The 14,766-nt window shown below is 42.0% G+C and overlaps 1 protein-coding gene across 1 annotated transcript in view; it reads right to left on the reverse strand.

Annotated features, from left to right (window-relative positions):
• MSRA (methionine sulfoxide reductase A) overlaps positions 1-14,766 on the reverse strand; it is a 235,821-nt gene that overhangs the window by 101,720 nt on the left and 119,335 nt on the right. The window lies entirely within an intron of this gene.

Here is a 14,766-nt window from a genome sequence, read left to right on the forward strand (position 1 = left end):
AGTAATGGGTCCTGAATGAGCTGTCACCAAATGAGAAAAATCAGAATGAGTAACTGAGGAGGGTTCAGTAGAGACATGAGGAGAAATCTGAATTTTAAAAAAAAGTAGAGAGCAATAAAAAGGACGCTGGGAAATATTCAAGAGCCATGATGGGGCAAAGTGTGACAGCATTTTATCAGCTAATGGGGCACCTGAAACAAAACCCAAATGAGGCACAGAGGGCTGGGCCAGCTGATAAAAGAGATTTGAAAGACTGGGATTAAATTTAGTCTGGAATGCAGATGAGTAAGAGAGGACACATCTGGGATATTTGTAGTCTAGACTGGATAAAATCAAATTGCTCCCAATGTAACAAGGATCTGCTCAGTGGGATGAAAAGAGAATATCCAGGTTTCCTGGAAGGTGGAGTAAAGCCGGGTGCCCCCATCCTACAGGATCTCCACAACTGTGACCCAATTCCTCTCTGCCTTTTACAGTCCTGGGAAGCACCTCATTACCTGAAGCCAAATTCGGGTGGTGGGAAGCAGGAAGGATCATCCATTCAGCAGAATAAAAATGCAAGTCAGAGATAACAGGCTTCATAATGAAGTGAAATGGTCTTTCTGTATTACAGCAAGAAGTAACAGCCAGCTTAGGTCAGGGATGGAATTTATTCCAGATTTTGTGGTTTAATGTGGTCTTTCAGCAAAAAGTAATGAATTTGTTTGAGCCCAAGTTGGGACTTCGGTTGTTGCTGGAGACAAAAAAGGAGAGGCACAGCCTGTGGTGTGTCCAGCTCCCTCAAACCAACGTTGTATAACTAAAAAGAGATTAAGGAGTGGCTTCTGACTTCAGTATTTTTATTTTTTGTAAGCCAAGATGAAGCTTATGAAAGGTTTTTATCACTCAGGAGCAAATTACTTGTCTAAGATTAACGGGTTTAGATCACAGGAGAGTTTCCTAAAGAACTTAAAAACAACAGAGGCTTTTCCTCCTGACTGAAGCAGCAATTACACCTTGTCAACACTGCCTGCTCCTGCTAATCCAGAAGTTCAAAGGATCAGCCTTCTTTTTTTCCCAGAATAAGGAAATAATGGTGCTCCTCTGAGAACTACAGCCTGACCTCAAGAAAAATACCCTCAGATGTGTGGCTAAGAGACTGTTAGAATAGATTTAAAATCAATATTCACCCTCAGGGGAAAAGAAAGGAAGTAATGCTGCTGGTCCTACCAGATTCAACTCTCATTTTCCTCAAAGCCTTTCCACAATCCAGTGGATTTTCTTTCAGGATATGCTGTGGCTATTCCTAATAACAATCTTGGCATTGGTGACTGTTTGCATTAGGCTTGAGTCTGACAACAAAAACAGAATAATCCCGTTTCAGTTTGTGTTTCACACACTTGGTAAACCCAGTGTCAAATGAACACAGCATCAACCCAACTCACCACTCCTCTCTATGGTGAAAAAAAAAAAATTGAAATATTTCTAATCAAACCTTTTTTTCTAGGAGCTTTTAAAATGGAGAGGCAGCAATCACAGAGAAACAATAACCCCACTTGTTCTCCAAAAAGCTGTATGTCTTAAATGAGAAATTCAATAGCCTGACATTGAGGAGCTGCAAGGATTTCAAATGATCAGTGGGAGATGTGATTGTCTCAGTGACATCCAGCTCCTCACCTCAGTGCCTCCTTCAGAATTGCACCTGAATGTCCATTTATATCGTCAGAGAGTCACAGTGTCCTCAGTTCACCCACTGCTTTTAATTAGCTGATCTTTAATATCCCACAGCAAAAGTTTGAATGAGTACGAACATTTCTAGAACGCTCAATGTCTGGATCACGTTTTTTAAATAATTTATGGAATTATAAATATAATTCCATTTGCTGTTCCCTGTGCAAATAGAAAACCTTTCTTTATCAGAGCCATTATCAGATTTCCAGCGCTGGCACTTGGTTCCTTCAGCTCTGGAAGGGGCTTAACCATTGAAGAACCTCCCTACAGATGGGAAGACTTTATTACACCGAGGCAGAGAGGGCCGAGTGCCAAGAGCAGATTGTCTGTTTATCCTGGATCCATTTCCCACTTAGAAAACACGGCCGCTCCCGGAGGATTAACTCCGGCGAGCTCATTCAGAGGGGATTCCAACCCTGGCAAAAACGTCCCTGCGAAGAGCAGGACAAAAAGACGTCTGAGTGACACCTTTTCAGTTCCTTTTCTTCCTAATAGCATTTAGATTCTCACCTTCTTAATCATGTCCCAGGTGAGTGCCCAAGCCGAGGGATTAGGGAAGAGAACTCATTCTTTTTAACTGGCTGGATCTAGGGAGCGTTTAATTATCTCCGGCAAAGTGGAGCAGCTTCCAAGGGCTGGCTGGAGAGCTGCTCACCTGGGAGCCTCCCAGCAGCCACATGGGCTTCACCTCCACCTGGTCCTGCCTCGGGTGAATTAAATTCTACAATGCCAAAATTCCCAAACTACTCCCTCCTGCCTTGATTCTGCAATAAAAAAGGACCTGGCTCTTTTGAGAAATAACATCCTGACTCGAGCAAATCACAGAATCACAGAATGATTTGGGTTGGAAGGGACCATAAAGATCATTTCATTGCATTTATTTGTACTCAGGCCTGCTTAACAGCTCTTCATTACAAGAATGGCCCAGAGTTTGAGGAACAACTTATCCATTACAGCTCCTGCTCTCCCAGTGTGTTCCACAAAGAGCAGATATGACTTTTCACATCTTTTCAAAGAGTTCTCAGAAAATAACTCCCTCTTTTCTCACCTTTTCCCTGAATCCCTGAACTGCCCCTGTGCTTGTCACACTGGCAACACAACCTCGCTGGGATCCCACAATGGTTTGGGTGGGAAGGGACCTCAAAGCTCATCCAGTCCCACCCCCTGCCATGGGCAGGGACACCTCCCACTATCCCAGGGTGCTCCAAGCCCCATCCAGCCTGGCCTGGGACACTTCCAGGGATCCAGGGGCAGCCACAGCTTCTCTGGGCACCCTGTGCCAGGGCCATGATGCCAATGTGGAATGTAAAGAAACACAACCAAACTTCAACACTCACTGATTTTGGAGATAAACCAATTTGTGCTACCCAAAGTCTAGACCCAAGTGAAAATGCAAAGTACAACCAACAAAAGTTGTGGGAAGGTCTTTTGAGCACCTTTCTCCAAACCAGCCTGGGAATTTTCATTAAGTCATGGTTATCACTACTGAAATTTCCAGCGCCTTCCTATTCTTTAAATAAACAAACCAAAGGTTCAGCACTAAAATACCGAGAGCCCATATTTTGGGTGCCCCTTTCCCTTTCCTTTTTGACCTTCAAATCAATGAGAATGAAAAGAATGGAAATAATCCCAGATCAAGAGATTTTTAAGAAGGGTCAATTAGAATATTTTTATTCAACTTCTTGCCTAAAACTGAGGGAATTTCATGGAACCGACCCATATTTTGTACTTCTACACAGGCACTAACTTGGGCCTATTTTTTTTTACCTTCTTCTTTGTATTTTATACAACTTTAATGACTTTACCAGCACTGAACTAGGAGATAATGCTTCGTTTATTAACCACTGTGAATTTCTGCTTTAGAAAAAATGATTCTTTAACTTCTCAGCGTGATCCACATTCTTTTATCCAGTTTTATCAAAACATGTCAATCCTCTCCAGCAAGAAGCCAATTTATCACTATGGGCAGGCCAGTCCTGCAGTTCTAAATCAAAATAAATTGTCCATAAATTCTAGAAACTTCCAGAAATTTCTGCCTGGACCACAGAAAATCAAGTATTTTCTAACACCTACAGAAAGTGGCTCATGCAGCAACTATAGTGTGGTGCCTCTGAAGAGAAAATGTTATTAAATTTTATTTGTTTGGTTTATTAGAGGACAGGTGAATCACCCAGTAAATGAAAATTCATAAAGATAAGAAAATTTGCTGAAAAAACAATGAACTGCTATTTCTGGTGCCTTCTAGAATCACTTTGCTTTTTACCCCATCAAAACAAAATTAAGAGAATAAAGTTGCCAGTAAAAAATGGGGTTGAACATGCTGTTATTGTTATTTTTTTTCACAGAAATTCTCGTATTTTTCAGTAAACTACTTGAATGAAATTAAAGAAGATTGGCAGTTTTCACAAAAAATATGGGGTTTTTTTTGAAAAACGAAAGTGCTAAATGAACCTGTTTCTTACTTGCAAGTATTTAAAATTTATGTGGCAGAGCTGTAAAAATTTTCGCTGTTGTTTGCTAAAATCCTGTGTGCTCCTTAGCAGCAAAATGGGTTTGATAAACAGAATATTGATTGGTTTTGCTGAACAGAATATCTGGAAGCGAGACCACTGCTACAAAGCCTTTTTATTTGTAAAATGGCTGTACACTGAAGAGCCAGTAAAAAGGGAAAAATAAATTACATAAACCTGTAGGAAGAAAAGGAGATGGCAAAACTTTCCTTGTTCACTGTACTTATTACAGGTTATGTTTTTACAGGCTGAATGTCCACACTAAAAGCCCTTAAAAAGGGATTATTTTAGACTCCCTCTGGCCTGGTCCTGTGGTCAAAATGCTGTTCCCAGTTGGAATGTGCTCCTAGAAAAGATATTCTGATTTAATTTCAGCCAAGTGAAGGAAAAATGTTGAAGATGGGCTTATAATTAACAGCATGGTCCTATGGAATACAGGTCTTGTCAGCCAAACTCCATTTCATCCTCCCATGAAATTACAAGTCTGGCTGTAATAAATGTGCGATGTAATAGCATGGAACTTAGGCTTTATTAATGCATTTGACTTATTACTTCATGACTGATTAAAAAATTAACACTCCCCCATATCGATAGTGCACGTGTTTAGTGGATTAAGAATTGTCTAAATGACATCTCTAAAAAAAAAAATGTCTGAAGGGAACAAGGCTTGAATGGCAGCATTTTTATCTGTCCTCTGCAGGGACTGCTACGAAGCCTGTTGCTCTCAAAGCCCTTCATCAGGAGTTTGAAAGAAACATAAAGTCTCAATTTATAAATTCTGTGGAGAAGTCCAATGAGGAGCTGATGGGATGGTCTTACAAAGCCATTTCTTGCTGCGCTGGGGCCACTCAATCAAAAATGTATTAAAGAAGTCAGAGGTAAAAATCTCTGCTGAAGGGAAAAAGGGACACACGTGGTACCTGCAAATGGGGAACAACCTTCGAGGGAAGGGCAAGGCTGGAAATAAACATGGAATTTCATTGCAGTACTGCAATAAAAGGAAATAGGGGCTGAATTGGGATGTATAAGGGGAAAGGGGTTGTAGGAACAGCTCTGGTGAGATCAACCATGGCACTAAGAAATCCCAAAAAGTCGTTTCAGTGACAGCCACCAAGTGCCGGATGCATTTACCCTTTCCAAAAGAAAGCCCTGGAGGTTTTTAACTCAAGGAGATGAGCATGGCCTCAGGAAGGGGATGCAAATGGGGTCACTGAGAAAGCAATGGAAAGGCAGATCAAGAGTGGAAGGGATGGAAACCAGGGAATTCTGAATGGAAAACAGCTTTTAGATATGGATGTGGAAAGTGGTCACTGCTCAGTTGCACCACTGGATCTTGGGGAGGTCCTCTAAACCCGTGTCCCACAAACCACTTCTTCATTTCCTGACTTTTTCAAATGAGATCAGATTTCCTTCTGGGAGAGACACTCCCGTCAAATATCAGCTAAACTTAAAGGAAAAAGTGATACGTCTTGCTAAAAGAGTAACTCGGTGAAACATACTGATCTATAATATAAAAATGTCAAATTAAGTAATGCAGGGAGCCTTAAAGGCTGGGAATATATCAGTGATTTTTTCCTTTGTTCATTTGGCTTTAATGAAGCTTCTCTGTGCCAAACTCATCTGTACAAAGAGTTGGGACTTTTGAGTTATCTTCTTTTCATCATGGTTGATGAGGAAGACTCTGACCCAACTCCAAGTTCTATATCATTTTTATATAGTAGAGTTAAAATATTTTAGCTTCAGAGTTGGGAATAGAAAAACTTCATATTCTCACATCAAAAAAATTCTCATTTAAAGCCCAAATTTAACCCGTAATTGACACATCCGATGGATGGAGCCTTTACATTCCAATAAATTGCATTTCCTGACAAATGGATTATGCAAAGGTAGTCCCTGGAAGCTGGATGGGGCTTGGAGCCCAGAGAAGCTGTGGCTGCCCCTGGATCCCTGGAAGTGTCCAAGGCCAGGCTGGATGGGGCTTGGAGCAACCTGGGCTAGTGGAAGGTGTCCCTGCCCATGGCAAGGGGTGGAATGGGATGAGCTTTAAGGTCCCTTCCCACCCAAACCATTGTGGGATTCTATGCTTACAATTATCACATTCCAGGAAAGATTTAGTGACCGACAGTTTTAGATTCTGTGTTTGGGTAGAATTCAGTCTTGAACTGCTCAGCTTAGGTTCCTGCTGGATATTTTGGGCTGAATGAATTGTTTCCTCAGAGGAAATAATGGAATCTCAGAATGGTTTGGGTGGGAAGAGACCTTAAACTCATCCCTTTCCACCCATTGCCACAGGCAGGGACACCTTCCACTATCCCAGGGTGCTCCAAGCCCCATCCAGCCTGGCCTTGGACACTTCCAGGGATCCAGGGGCAGCCACAGCTTCTCTGGGCACCCTGTGCCAGGGCCTCCCCACCCTCACAGCCAACAATTCCTTCCCAATATCCCATCTAACCCTTCCTCAATAGCCCAGATGTTGAGTTTTACCCATTTGCCTCAACTGTGACTCATTCTGAAGAAAGCAAATGGAAAACAAGAATTCCCCTTTGGCTGGAAAGGGAGTGATATTCCAGGACACAGCAGGCTCAGAAGACCCAAATCTTCAGAAAATAATTTTAAGAGATGATTTATTGCCAAAAATGGGTGTAATGTCCCAAACCAAAGCAATATTGGGCGTCTGCTCTGGTAGAGAAAAAGCTTAGATGGAAAAATGAACAATAAATACATAAACAATATACCTGGATTTAGAAACTCAGATTCAAGCTATAAAGGGAATTGGTTTAATGTCAATATAATGGAAAATATGATTGATTTTTTTTTTGCTTAAAAGTTTACAGCTTTTAGCTGCAAAGCCTCTGTGCCACTGTTACGCAACACAAAGAATTTTCTTAAATAAATGGGTGTAATGGAAAGCAAAGAATAATAGGGATGTGAGGAATATGTCATGCACCAAGAAGAGCTTTGAAAAGGGATAAATGGAGGTAAATATAATACCTGGGGACATCTGGTAAATATAATACCTGGGGACAGCTGGAGAGTTGGAAAATATTAACTAATCTGGAATTTAAAAAAAACAAGAAATGAGAGTAAGATATTCTAATATTTACTATTTTCTGTTAGAATAACAAAAATTGTAGTTTTCTCCTTGTCTCTCTAGAGTGAATCTAGTAAGAGGTTACTACTAGGAGGAGATCTCTGAATAAATGGCTTGGTTTCTGAAATGGGACAATTCTGACTCTTTGTGAAGCTGGAAATCAAAGAGCTTAGAAAAAACTGTGCAGATCTTAATAGCTGAGAACTGTAGACCAGAAGGCCAAAAAATAAGAATAAATTTCTGTATTTGTACTCTGAAAGCTCCTCTTTCATAGCTGGTTTTTATTAAACTACTCTGACAGTTCTATTATAAACATAAATAAGATTGGGACCATTGTTTCCCTCCTGATCTCCCCAAAACAAATCTGCAAAAAGCAGTAGAGGCAACCTGGCTTTACCATGCAGCATCAGAGTGCAAGGAGAAGGCAACAGAGCAAAGTTTGTCATGGCAAACAGACACTCAGAGGGCAAAAAGAGAGCTGGGATGAAAATTCAGAATTAATTTGTCCTAGACAAACACTTCCAAGTCCACCAAAGTTAGTAAAAGATTTCTAGAAAATTCTAAAAATGCCCAAGCAACTATTTGCTGAACAAGTCTTTAGCAGAAACTATTAAAGAGATTCAAAAGATAAATTTTTGACAATTTATATACCTAGAACAGCTATAAAACATAATTAATTAAAATTATATTTAATCATTTAATTTACAGTACTTTCTCTCAAACAGCTTTAGAAATCCTGCTATTTCCTTTAATTATAAATTACAGCCATTGCCCTTCCTCAAGTGATATTCCTGCAAGGTTGTTGAGGGAGGGGCCTAAAAATTTACCCTGTAGAGATATTAAAAATTGCAGTAAGGTCAGAAACTGGGAAATCAGGAAGGTACAGCCTTGGGTGCATGGTACAAATGTCTGCAAAGAGCAACAAGGAAGAGTTCAAATCACAAAAGGTGACAAAATTGGTTGTCTGGTTGTTAAAAAGATGTTTAAAACCCTGAAAACTCTGGTAATCAAATGAGTTTGGAGGCAGAAAATCATCCTGGGAATTCATTCTCACTCCAGCTCCTTGACTGAAACTTTATTTTTCCCAACCACCCTCATGAAGGTCCCTGCAGGGACAAGAATTTTGTTCTACTCCTGGCATCATCAGAGGCTCCATTCCAGAATATCCCATTTCTGATCATGGAGAGAGGAATTCCTCATTCCTGGAATCTGAGCACAAGCCTCACTTAGTGATGAGAAGAATTTTCTTAAGGACTTGTGAAAAATACCCTCCAGAAAGCCCATTAACCACAGAAGCAGATCAAACACCAGCTGAGAGACTTTTACAGCTGCACGACCCAGGTCTGACACCAGGTTTAAAAACCAAAGCTGAGTAGATCAATCATTGACCTTTAATAAATCTTTACAGATATTTTTCCTTTTTTTTGTGGCCAACTTTTTAGACATTATTAATTCTCAATTTTAATGAATGGCTGCACCAAAGCTTAACCTCGAGAAGTCACGTAAAATGAATTATTACCATGATTAATTATGCTGGGATAAGTGAATAAGAGCAGTTTTTATTTCAGCCACTAATACAATTAAATAAAATTAATTCCAGTAAACAGTGTGGTGCTACTCACACAAAACAAAAACTATTTTTGCTGGTTTTCTTTTGCTGAAATGTAAATATCATCATTCACATTAGACCAGTAAAACCATTAACCTCCAGTTTAAGCCTAATGAACATTCACTGTATTTGATAATCCATTATTTCTGTTCAACCAGCCCCAAATCAAGAGTTTTCAACTACAGGTCACTTGTATCCTTTTTCTATTCCCATTTAAAGGGGATCATTTCAGAAAAGCAAAGAAGGGATTTTGAATTCAAGTGAAACCAGTATTCCTTGGCATTTATTCATCCAAAAAGGAATGACCAATTTGGATGCCCAAGATTATTTAGAAGACAATGAGAAAAAAAACTATTGTTAATTTATTAAAAAAAACCCAAAACTCAGGGAATTAATAGATGCAAATAATGTGGATCACTGTGCTCTCATTTAGGGTCATTGTACATCCCTAATCCTTGGAGAACTGTTGGAATTTAGGAACATCAACTCTGGTAAAAGGAGGGGCACAAATTTCCTTTCTCAGAGCTACCATTCCTTGGAGATTTTTTTTCTCATATTGAAATGAGCTCTGGTTTTGTTGCACAGGAAGATCCTGTGGCCAAAAGCTGAGGTTACATAAATCCAACCTGGAATAAAATGCAGTTTTGTAACACTGAGGGGAGAAATGCTTGACATTATTTATCTTCTTAGGATATCATGGAATCACTGAAGGGTTTGGGTGGGAAGGGAAAATGAAGATTATATCATTCCAACCCCCTGCCATGGTCAGGGACGCCTTCCACTATTCCAGGGTGCTCCAAGCCCTGTACAACCTGGCCTTAGACACTTCCAGGGATCCAGGGGCAGCCACAGCTTCTCTGGGCACCCTGGGCCAGGGCCTCACCACCCTCACAGCCAGGAATTCCTTCCCAATATCCCATCCATCCCTGCCCTCTGGCACTGGGAAGCCATTCCCTGTGTCCTGTCCCTTCATCCCTTGGCCCAAGTCCCTCTCCAGCTCTCCTGGAGCCCCTTTAGGCCCTGGAAGGGGCTCTGAGCTCTCCCTGGATCCTTCTCTTCTCCAGGTGAACACCCCCAGCTCTCCCAGCCTGGCTCCAGAGCAGAGGGGCTCCAGCCCTCAGAGCAGCTCCATGGCTTCCTCTGGACTCTCTCCAGCAGCTCCACATTTTCTTTCCTCAGCAGGGATAGACAGCCCAGCAAGTGGCAATGGCCATATCCCACAACATGGAATGTTCCAACTCAACATTTCAAGAACCTCTGTCGCCAGAAGACCAATCAGTCCGAAACCTCCATTCCAGAGCTCTTTCTGACTTGGCTTGACACAGCCCCTGATGGCCTGACTGAGTGTTGAAGATGGTCCTGCTTCCCACGAGAGCTTGGAGTAAAGACCTCCAACCAAAATTTCCACGATTCTACACCTTGACTCTAATCATGGCCACAAATCACAGCTTGTTCTTGTCATTCTCCATTTTAAATCAGAGATTTATTTTAGGTGAATCAGACCAGTCTGAACATGCCAAGAAAGAAACTCTGGCATCTTAATTACCTTTAGCAGAATTTAGGACTGACTTTACTTGGAAATGCACAGGAGTGTGAGCTGTCCCAGGTACTGGGATTAGATCTCTTCAACATTCCCAGGCACTGGGATTAGAACTCTTCAACTGTAAATTGTGGGAATGATCACTCCAGGGTATTGGGTCATTATTGGATCATCCTGTAAAAGCCTCTCTCCCTACACACAAAGTGTCCAAGGACAGGTTGGATGGGGCTTGGAGCAGTCTGGGATAGTGGAAGGTGTCCCTGCCCATGGCACAGGGTGGAATGAGATGAGCTTTAAGGTCCCTTCCCACCCAAAGCATTCTGGGATTCTGGGATTCTGTCATTCTAGCCAATGAATTTTTTATTCCATGGTTCCATGTATAAATTTGCATGGACGTAATTCCTGAGTTGGGAAATAAGCCGGGACAAACCTGAACCCTCCCCACAAATGGGGTTTAAGCGTGTGAGGGATGCCCCCCTGTATTATGGGCCATGCAAGAGCTCTCACACACTCCTTCAGCACCCAGAACGGTTCTAGGATCAGAAATGGATGTGTGCAAATAATCATAACAAATTAACCTCTCTTCTATTTTATCTCTTCCTAAGTCTTCCAGAAGTCCCAACTCCTCTATGGCCTGGCCCAGCTGTTACCAGTCACATGAGAGATTCTCCTTTATAAATCTTGTATATCAAATGCAGAAACAAAAATAATTTTAAAAAACCCCACCAACTTGCATTTAGCAAGCTTATAATAAAAATTAAAAGATACTAATAAATACTGTGCTTATAAGCTGGTCTAAATCTATCCAAAATGCCCCGCAGTGAAGTCTTACATCAGTTATTATTGAAACATTAAATGCTTTTCTTCCAGGCTTCCAGCAATCAATTTAACTTTCAGTCATCTTGTCCCCATATGTGCTGCTCCTGTTGATGAAATGGCTATTAATAAAGGAATAGATGGCTATGAATTAAACCAAGCTCTACTTAATCACATTAATCCAGAGTATGTTAAAGGCTTCAATTTTCTAAATAATTTTGGGCTTAATGCCTCTGAGATGGGCAGACTGCTCTATTGATGCAGCATCTGGTCCAATTTAAGCTGCATTGTGAAGGAGGAATTGTTAGGCCCTTGCAAAAATAAGGAAGACTGACAGTTTTAGGGATGCAACCAAAACTGCTACAGCTGAGACAAAAGATCCTGCAAGATATTGAAAAAGGGCCCACGACAATTAAACGGCAGCCCCTGCTCTGCAAATGCAGCTCCAGTGCTCAGTGAATTGTGTATGATTAACTTACTCCTCCTGATGGGATGAGCACTCCACACACTTCACCAGCGCCGTATTTTCCAGTCATTGAACATCCAACAGCTGCTGCTGTGAAATATGTTCACTTACCCATTACATTGGGATACCAATTAGGGAGGAATTATTTCAAAGGGAATGGCACCACCACCACTATCCTTGCAAAAGCAGAAATTTCTGGCTTTGGGATGTTTTTCCCCCTCTCCAAGTGTATTTTCTTTTTTTATTAGGATTTTGGTTCTGTAAATGGAGGAATTCTACAATGAAATAAGATTTGCCTTGGCTTGTAGCACTGAAATGCTGCTGCATTCGACTCAGATACAAAAAGAAGCATTTTAAATACTTCTAGGGGGAATAAAAACCTTCACTGGAGAGCTGGTTAGAGAATGACTTTTAAAACCCGATCTTCATAGAAGGTTGTCAAAGAGGGAGACAACATGGTACAGCCCATCTACATTTTAATATTAAAAATATTATTACCTTTGCTATTAAACTTTTATTATATTTAATATTAAAATCACAAAAGCTTTAGGGGCAGATATTTTGTCAGTAACTTGAATAGAAATGAAAAGTAACTCCAATGAATTTAGTGAATTTTCACTCCATATGTAAGGACTGGATGAAGCCACCAAGTCACGTCCTGCAGAGCTGTAAAGATCTGTCTGAAACCTTATTTCAATTAAAATTTATGCTTTAATTAAATATACAGAGCAGTTTGGGGGGCAGACATTGTATGTAGCTTGTAATAGTAAATATTGCAAAATTTGGGCGATTATAAAGTGCCCAAAGAAGATTTTATATGACACTGGAGCATCTACTTCATCTTACAGGAATCAGACCTTTAAAACAGAGATTAAAATGATGCCAAATATTCAGATACATAGGTCCTCTTCAGCTGAATAAAACAATTTAGATGTATAAATACCAAAATTTATCAGTTAAAATTCTCTATGACTCCAGGAGATAAAACACAACTTCCGATTTCCCCTTGCTGCCTGTGCTTTCCTCCAGCTTTCAGTCCCAGAAAAATCCATATATCCATGGATTTCAAAGCCCCTTAGAAGATAAGATAAACTATCTCCATTTTCTGTGAGTGAGGACAATGGGCAGGAAGAGCTGAAGGTCACCCCAGTGAGCCTTGGAGCCAGGAATGAAAGGGAATGAGCTGAGTCTCCAGGCACCAGCCCGGCTGCCCCTGCTCCTCCTCCCATCCTGCTCCAAAGAGCTGCCAGGCAAATTCCAGCATGGAACTACTGCCGAGGATAACGAGAGGCAGGAGCAGCAAAGGGAAGGAAAACAGATCCCAACCCATCCCCTGAGACACCTGTGCCACCCCTCTGAATGGAACGGGAATGCCTTCTGCTGCAGCCAGGGAGAAGTTCCATTCCTAGGAGGGGTTTCAAAAGGGGTTTTATGACCAGCAGGGGAGGGGGGATTCTGCCCCTCTGCCCTACTCAGGTGGCAACTGCAGAGCTGCTCCAGACCTGGGGCCAACATCAGAAGGACGTGGAGCTGCTGGAGTGAGTCCAGAGGAGGCCATGGAGATGCTCTGAGGGCTGGAGCCCCTCTGCTCTGGAGCCAGGCTGGGAGAGCTGGGGGTGTTCACCTGGAGAAGAGAAGGATCCAGGGAGACCTCAGAGCCCCTTCCAGGGCCTAAAGGGGCTCCAGGAGAGCTGGAGAGGAACCTGGGACAAGGGGTGGAGGGACAGGACACAGGGAATGGCTTCCCACTGCCAGAGGGCAGGGATGGATGGGATATTGGGAAGGAATTGTTGGCTGTGAGGGTGGGAAGGCCCTGGCACAGGGTGCCCAGAGCAGCTGTGGCTGCCCCTGGATCCCTGGAAGTGTCCCAGGCCAGGCTGGACGGGGCTTGGAGCAACCTGGGATAGTGGGAGGTGTCCCTGCCCATGGCAGGGGGTGGGACTGGATGAGCTTTGAGGTCCCTTCCCACCCAAACCATTGTGGGATCCCAGCGAGGTTGTGTTGCCAGTGTGACAAGCACAGGGGCAGTCCAGGGATTCAGGGAAAAGGTGAGAAAAGAGGGAGTTATTTTCTGAGAACTCTTTGAAAAGATGTGAAAAGTCATATCTGCTCTTTGTGGAACACACTGGGAGAGCAGGAGCTGTAATGGACAAGTTGTTCCTCAAACTCTGGGCCATTCTTGTAATGAAGAGCTGTTAAACAGGCCTGAGTACAAATAAATAACCACTTGTCGTGCCAGTGATTTAAAAAGAACTCATTTCTAGGTGCAATTCTATGGCAACAGCTTTTGTAAGGCACTCTTTGACACTGCAGCAGAGCTCCTGTTTAACAATTCAAATGCAGAAAAGATGGGAATAAAGGAGGCAAAATGCAACTCAGTGAGGTCCCTGCTCGCAGCTCAATTGTTTCGATGAATTCTGCCCTCACACGTTATATGAACATCTCATGTGCAGACAAATTCTATTTCATGGGAACAATGGGTGTGCATGGAGAAAAGTCTATTATCATGTGGAAAATAAAGGAATTAGAGGAGAATCAGAGGCAATAAATAGATGACTATGCAAGGAAACACTTGGCTTTCCACTCAGTTGGTCTGCAGGATTCACTTTCCATAACTGCTGTGACACTGCTCATTCCTGCACTTTGGTGGATCAAAACTGCCTGGCAGAAAAGCAGGAGCAACCAATGCAGTTCTGCTGCAAAGCTGTGCCATTTTTAATTCATTATTTTATTTTCCAGAGCTGCCTGAAATAGTCATCCCTCAAGCAGACCATAGAAATGATTCTCTTTATTATGCAAAGTTCCATAAATCCCAACTGCTGTATGAAAGATGCTGCTAATCTTCAGAGGCTTGGGGTTGGACTGTGTGAATTTTTGGGGAAGACTTGGAAAAGTACTTTGCTCTTCCTAGTTAATTAGATCTGGAACAGTGGGAGCTGGTTGCAAAATATTGCCCAACTTCGGTGTGACAGCCCTTGGTTCTAACAGCTGCCCAGGGAGTTTGGAGTCTGGATCCCAAAGGAG

The sequence above is a fragment of the Aphelocoma coerulescens genome, chromosome 3 (assembly GCF_041296385.1).
Source record: "Aphelocoma coerulescens isolate FSJ_1873_10779 chromosome 3, UR_Acoe_1.0, whole genome shotgun sequence".
In the NCBI taxonomy this organism is placed as follows: Eukaryota; Metazoa; Chordata; class Aves; order Passeriformes; family Corvidae; genus Aphelocoma; species Aphelocoma coerulescens.